This window comes from Biomphalaria glabrata, chromosome 16 (genome assembly GCF_947242115.1).
Source record: "Biomphalaria glabrata chromosome 16, xgBioGlab47.1, whole genome shotgun sequence".
NCBI lineage: Eukaryota > Metazoa > Mollusca > Gastropoda > Planorbidae > Biomphalaria > Biomphalaria glabrata.
The window spans coordinates 31,000-38,784 of NC_074726.1; the positions used below are offsets into that span (position 1 = coordinate 31,000).

General features: G+C 29.3%; 1 long non-coding RNA gene across 1 annotated transcript; it reads left to right on the top strand.

The window, feature by feature from the left end:
• On the top strand, positions 1-1,489 carry LOC129923480 (uncharacterized). Its single transcript, XR_008775449.1, has 2 exons — positions 1-493; positions 1,345-1,489. It is a non-coding gene; the product is annotated as an uncharacterized LOC129923480 (long non-coding RNA).
• Positions 1,490-7,785: the final 6,296 nt, after the last annotated feature.

A 7,785-nucleotide genomic window follows, 5' to 3' on the forward strand; every position in this document is an offset into this window, starting at 1 on the left:
GATATTGTGTTTTTCATAGTGGTTGTTTAAATTAGTTGCTTTTTTTTTGTGATGGCTGTTTGGAATCAGACTTTTGCATTTTTTTGTTTGTTTGTTTGTTGTTATTTAGAATTGACTTGATTATTTTTTGGCAGTTAATATTTGGAATCTACTTGATAACTTTTCTTTATGACTGCTTGGAATCGACTTTTGTGTTATTTGTAGTGGCTGTCTGGAATTATGTTGTTATGGCCTTTCAGAATCAAACTTATATTTTATTTTTTTTGGTTATATAGATTTGATTTTTTTTTTTTTTGCTTTAGCTATTATAATCCAAATTTGCTTTTTTTTTGTGATGACTTTTCATATTGACACTGGTTGAATAAAAATTTAATTATTTTTTATTTCACATGATGCAAGTTTACCTTTTGTTTTGCAGTAATTAGATTCATTGTGAAGATGTGTGCACTGGGCTGGAACATTTCCAGAGAAAGCTGGACTAGCCATGCATCAGGTAATTATTTACTATTACTGAATGTTATTAAGGTATTGTCTTACACCTATCTTTTCCTCAACTGATCTTAGGTACCCATTAGAGTTGGGTTGACTTGGTATTATCATAAATATCCTGGAATTCAAAACCCCAGTTTTTATGTTGTAACCTTCAGCCACCAAATCATCTAGTTAGTAGGTGAAAGAAGTGTATACCGAAAAATGGATGCAAAAACTATTATCTAACATAGAGAACATAAATTTAGATCTCTACTCATCTATCATGATCTAGTCAATCTTGATTAGAGTTTATAATAATTTTAGATTCTAGATCTAAAGCTAAATAATATATTCTATTTCTATATTTTTCAATAGACTCTAGACTAGATTGTCACTAGATCTTGTTAGTCATCTAGACAATCTCATCTTATTTCTAAGTTTACTCAAGACTATGGTCTCTAGCAAAGATTAGAATTTTTTTAAAATTCAGGAATTAAAAGGGCGCCTCGGAGTAACCCACCCAACTTTAATGGGTACCTGACATTAGTTGGGGAAATGTATTTGCATATGGCCATTGTGCTGGCAGTGCTGGCCTTTGGTGATTGGATGCCATAGGCAAGGTGAATTTGGTGGCCCTTAATTAAAAAGAAATTGTGAAAAGTTAAAAATAAGGCTATTTCAATTGTTTGGTTGAAATAATCAATGCTGGCGAGTAACAAAATATTATAATGTCATTTAATTAAGCCCTTAGTTTTCAAATATTTTTTTTGTAGATCTTGATATATGTATTACATACATCTTAATTTATATATGTTATGGATTTAGTTTATTTATAAAGCAGTTTAATAAATATTCTTTTCTATTTTTTTTCAGCATACTAGCCAAGATTGATACCTCTCCACAAATCAACAAAGACATCAATGAAGCTTTGTTAAAGCTAGTGACAATTTACATGTTTTCTTATGTGGCTTAATTATAATAATGTCAAGAAAGCTAATTAAATAAGAACTATACATTTTATTGTCAGGCTTATGTTAGTCTTAACTATTTCTGTAATTTCTTATTCTTCATTATGGGGGGCATTATGAATCTTAGATAGTTTTCAATGGACCTCATTCACCAATTGTAAACAAACAACATTTAGCCACGTGGTGCTTTATCTCTTCTATATAATTTACGATCTCATGTTTAATTCATGATGGTTGTCACGAGACAATTTTTTTCATTGTTTTATCAATAAGATCACGTGACTAAATGTTGGTGAATGAGGTCCATTCTAAGATAAGTTAATTTTTATTGATCCAATCAAATGGATATTCAGTTTGACTACAATTTTGCTTATAAAAAGCTCAATCGTATAGTTTTGTATTAAATAATAGTTTAATTGCGTTTTAGGTACTAATAGTTAGTATGCTATGTAATATTTAAATGCAGTTTTTTATTATTAAAAATCATTGTTATGTAAATAATTAATTCTGTAATATTAGACATAATTGTAGGTCTTTCTGTGTAGCAACTATACTGCACACTTTTTTTTCATTCCTACGAGTAGATAATATAATTTATTCAATGATAATAAAGAGCTTTGAAATAAATCTCTTTATAATTCTGTACTTATTTCATAATAAAGTAATTTTTACTATCCAAAAAGAAATGCATTTAGAATTTCTATGTGAGAATGATATTTAAATATGTACAGTAGCATGACAAAAGAGCTTTTACATTATATTCTAAAAAGATGTATTACTCTTGCTTATAGCTATAACAATATTTGTCTTGATCTTTTGCAAAAATCAATTTTAAGATAAAACTTAAAATTCTGAAAATCACTATAACCCAAAATATTGTATTATTCTGTTCATGCATCATGGTCCCTCTCTCGACCTTGCTGATGAGATCCAAAAGAACGCTTCGAGTTACATTTGGCACCAACTCAGTTGCAGAAGCTGCTGGAGTAAATTTCACGGTTTATACTCCCAACGCCTAAGGGGATTATTCCTTGAGGTTGTTACCGCAATGCAGCGTGGGTTTGAAATCACAGTACCCCTAGATGAATTGCCTAACTAGGCTGACGAGCTCCATCTACCCGAAGCTCCCGGTTTTGTGGCGCCAAGTATCCGCCTTCACCTGTTAGTAAGAGCAGTTTTGCCGGGCTTAGTATTTAAGCCACACGAGAAGGCCAGGTGCTGGACTTGGTTGTCAGAGGCTATCTGAGACGCTTGCCTTTAGGAGTATTTTATATACAATGGAAGCTTATCCCCACTGACACCCCTGGCCATGACAACCACATTAAGGTGCACAATACTATGGTGTCTAGCTGTGCATTGTACCTGACTTAGCACACGCTGATTAAAATTTATAAGATTGAAAAAAGGTAACAAAAACTATTACCTTAAAATGCATCAATGCATTTCTATATGTTTTATTCTTATTCTCTTCCTATCAGTTATAATCTAGCGATATAAATCTATTATTTCTGTTTTTTTTTTTTTTTTTTGTTGTTGTTTTCCATATCAGTTTTCAGCTGGCGATATTAAAAATCAACTAGGTTATTCCCCCCTTGGAAAATACGTTTAGTCTTGATCCAGCGCCTAGACAACGCAAAAAATCTGGCCAGTGGTAGCAAGGTCTACTTAGAGACATAAATAGTTCTGTGAAGTTATAATTTGATTAAAATTTAAGGTGCTATTGACATGTATTATTATGAAGATAAAGTTGAAATAAATATTGAATTAAAATAGATCTAGGCTTATATCTGGTCGTATAGTAAAATTAGTTAATAGATCTGCGAAGTTATATTTTGATTTATGATGCTGTCAACATGTAATATTTTAAGATAAGGCGGAAATTGATATCGATCTTTTTTTTTAGCCTTTATATATATTATGGTCATATGGAGTTAATGCCTTTAATAGATAATATTTGGAATTATTTTTTTTTTCTGTCAATGATGAGTGGGTGCATTGGTGGATTTTTTTTTTGCACTACCACCCAATCTTCAATTAAAAAGTGATGCATTTTAGTAATCTTTCCTTTTTTTTCTCGCTTATTTATAATCCCTCACACACTGTCACACACATACACACACACACATTGGCAGACTGGCTGCATGGAGCAGCACATTATCCCCCAGCATCCTGCTGTCGTGTATGGGACGCCACTATTTGTAAGCATTCATGCATTAAAGCCCCGTGCTGAACGCATTTTACTTAATGATTACATTGAAAAATATTATTTTTTTATGTAAAAAATGCATTTAATAATGGTCACCTTGTCATATAAGAGCTTAAAATGACCAAAAGATTCATTGTTTTTACTTGAAATTCATACACAATGGTTAAAGGGAGCCCGCCATGTTTTGAAATTAATGATTTAAGTTTGAAGTTTCTTCCCTCCTATATAAATGCGTTTCTTGACTATAAAAAGAACTGCTAAGACATATATATATATCTTCTGTTTACAGACAAGAATAATCCGATTGGTTCGCGTGATTTTTTTCTCTAATATGATTGATTGTCAATGGACGCTTTAACACAGGCTCACAGCTGAAGTGAACTTATTAGTCTTACGTAGATAAGAATCTAGAGATCTATAACTTTGCTTAATTCTTTTTAAAGTTTAATTTTATCCAACAATTTCTTAAATCAAATAATTTTTTTAAAGAATCGTGTAAACTTCGTAGATCTAGAAATTAAAATTGGTTTAAACATGGAAATTACTCTGGCAACAGAAGCCGAAAGAGTCATAAGTCTAGATTCTAGATATTAAGATAGATATGTAAGAGTAAGAGTATGATCTACTTGATTTAGAAAATCACGATCTAACTTATCTAAGCATAGGTTGGTGAATGCTACAATCCCGAAGTAGACATATTATAGATCTAGATCAAGAATTTTACAATATAGATTTAGATCTATGTAAGAGATCTAGAAAAGTATATCTAGGTCTAGAATACTCTAGAGTCTACAGTGAAGTCAGTCCTGGGATAGTGAATTCTCGAAAAAAAATAAAAAAAAATAAAAATTTATCTAAAAAAAAAAAAAAAATTAAAAAAAAATTAAAAAAAAGAAAATAAAAACAAAAAATTTTAAAAAATAAAAAAAAAATTGAAAATGAAAAAAAAAATTTAAAAAAATGAAATAAAAAATAAAAAAAAAATTTTTTTAAATTAAAAAAAAAAATAATACAAATAATAATTAAAAAAAATTTAAAAAAATTCAAAAAAATAAAAAATAAATAATAAAAAAATTTAAAAAAAATTCAAAAAATTCAAAAAAATAAAAAATATATAAATAATTAAAAAAAATTATTAAAAAAAAAAATTTAAAAAAAAATAAAAAAAAAAAAAAAAAAATTATAAAAAAAAAAATTAAAAATTAAAAAAAAAAGAAAAAAAAAAGAAAAAAATAAAAATAATAAAAAATTTAAAAAAAATATAAGTTAAGCAGTGGGTCTACCGAAAAGCAGAAAACATGTCAAGGGGTCTATAAGACAAAAAGTTTGGGAACCACTGGTCTACAGTGAAATCAGTCCCGGGATAGTGAATTCTCAAAAAAGAAATAAAAAAAAAATTTATCTAAAAAAAAAATTAAAAATGAAAAAAAAAAAATTAAAAATGAAAAAAAAAAATTTAAAAAAAAATAAAAAAAAAATTAAAAAAAAATTTATAAAATTAAAAAAAAAATATATAAAAAAATAAAAAAATAAAAAAAAATAATAATAAAAAAAATAATTTAAAAAAAATGTTTAAAAATTATAAAAAAAAACTTTTAAAAATTAAAAAAAAAAATTAAAAAAAATTTAAAAAAAAAAAATTAAAAATAAAAAAAAAATAATAAAAAAAAAAGATAAAAAAATAATACGAGGGTTATGGTCCTTTCACCATTGAGTTCCAGGATGAAGAATGAAAGACAGAGCAATGTGAAGACATCAAAGTATGGGCAGGTCTGCCATGAAATGGTTTATCCAGGGCTCAGTACAGAGAGGAATATAGAAGGGCTTATGACAGATCTTGTGTGGTGCCCCCATGGTTCAACAGATTGATCATTAGATAATGTTAAGAATTTAATGTATTTTGTAAAAAATTGGTGTTAATTACATTAAGGGACTTAATCAGTCTTTTTTTATTTCCAGAAAATAATACCAGGGTTATGGTCCTTTCATTATTTAGTTCCAGGATGAAGAATGAAAGATAGAGAGCAATGTGAAGACATCAAAGAATGGGCAGGTCTGCCATTAAAAATGGTTTATCCAGGGCTAAGTACAGAGAGGAATATGGAAAGGCTGTTGACAGATCTTGTGATGTGCACCCATGGTTCAAGAGATTGATCATTAGGTAATGGTAAGAATTTAATGTATTTTGTAAAAAATTGGTGTTAATTACATTAAGGGACTTTATCAATCTTTTTTTATTTATAGTAGACAAGTTTCTTTTACCTCCTAGCTGCTTACTAAGAACGGGTTTCGATAGAATCAATACGTTGGGACCACAATTTGCGAAAAACCATAGGCTTGCTATCAAAGCTTTGTATTTTATTTTTGGTATTTCCCAAATCAACTTAATAAAGAAATTAAAAGACTTGTCTACGAAAATCAAGATATCTCTTAAACTATCGCTTCTATTCAAGTGAAATTTAGTACACATGTTCCTTTTACCTCCTAGATGCTAACTAAGAATGAATTTCGTCAGAATCAAAACGTTAGGACCACAATTTGCGAAAAACCACAGGCTTGCTATCAAAGCTTTGTATTTTATTTTTGTTTTTTCCCAAATCAACTTAATAAGGAATATATAAAGCTTGTTTTCGAAAATCACGATATCTCTTAAAATGTCTCTTCTATTCAAGTGAAATTTAGTACGAAGGTTCCTTTTACCTCCTAGATGCTTACTAAAAACGGGTTTTGATAGAATAAAAACGTTAAGACCACAATTTGTGTAAAACCACAGGCTAGCTATCAAAGCTTTGTATTTTTTTTTTTGGTGTTTCCCAAATCAACTTAATAATGAAATTATAAGGCTTCTTTTCGAAAATCAAGATATCTCTTAAACTGTCGCATCTATTCAAGTGAAATTTAGTACACAAGTTCAGTTTTACCTCCTAAATGCTTACGAAGAACGGTTTTCGTCAGAATCAAAACGTTTGGACCACAATATGTGAAAAACCACAGGCTTGCTATCAGAGCTTTGTATTTTCTTATTGGTATTTCCCAAATTAACTAAATAAAAAAATTATAAGGCTTGTTTTTGAAAATCAAGATATCTATATATATAGAAGGGCTGTTGACAGATCTTATGTGGTGCCCCCATGGTTCAACAGACTGATTGATAGGTAATGGTAAGAATGTAATGTATTTTGTAAAAAATTGGTGTTAATTACATTAAGGGACTTAATCAGTCTTTTTTTTATTTCCAGAAAATAATACCAGGGTTATGGTCCTTTCACCTTTGAGTTCCAGGATGAAGAATGAAAGACAGAGAGCAATGTGAAGACATCAAAGAATGGGCAGGTCTGCCATTAAAAATGGTTTATCCAGTGCTAAGTACAGAGAGGAATATAGAAGGGCTGTTGACAGATCTTGTGATGTGCCCCCATGGTTCAACAGATTGATCATTAGGTAATGGTAAGAATTAAATGTATTTTTTAAAAAATTGGTGTTAATTACATTAAGGGACTTAATCAGTCTTTTTTATTTATAGTACACAGGTTTCTTTTACCTTCTAGATGCTTACTAAGAACGGGTTTCGATAGAATTAAAACGTTGGGACCACAATTTGCGAAAAACCATAGGCTTGCTATCAAAGCTTTGTATTTTATTTTTGGTATTTCCCAAATCATTTTAATAAAGAAATTATAAGACTTGTCTACGAAAATCAAAATATCTCTTTATTTATCGCTTCTATTCAAGTGAAATTTAGTACAAATGTTCCTTTTACCTCCTAGATGCTAACTAAGAATGAATTTCGTCAGAATCAAAAAGTTAGGACCACAATTTGCGAAAAACCACAGGCTTGCTATCAAAGCTTTGTATTTTATTATTGGTATTTCCCAAATCAACTTAATAAGGAATATATAAAGCTTGTTTTCGAAAATTACGATATCTCTTAAACTGTCTCTTCTATTCAAGTGAAATTTAGTACGAAGGTTCCTTTTACATCCTAGATGCTTACTAAGAACGGGTTTCGATAGAATCAAAACGTTGGGACCACAATTTCTGTAAAACCACAGGCTTGCAATCAAAGCTTTGTATTTTATTTTTGGTATTTCCCAAATCAACTTAAGAAGGAAATTTTAAGGCTTGTCTTCCAAAATCAAG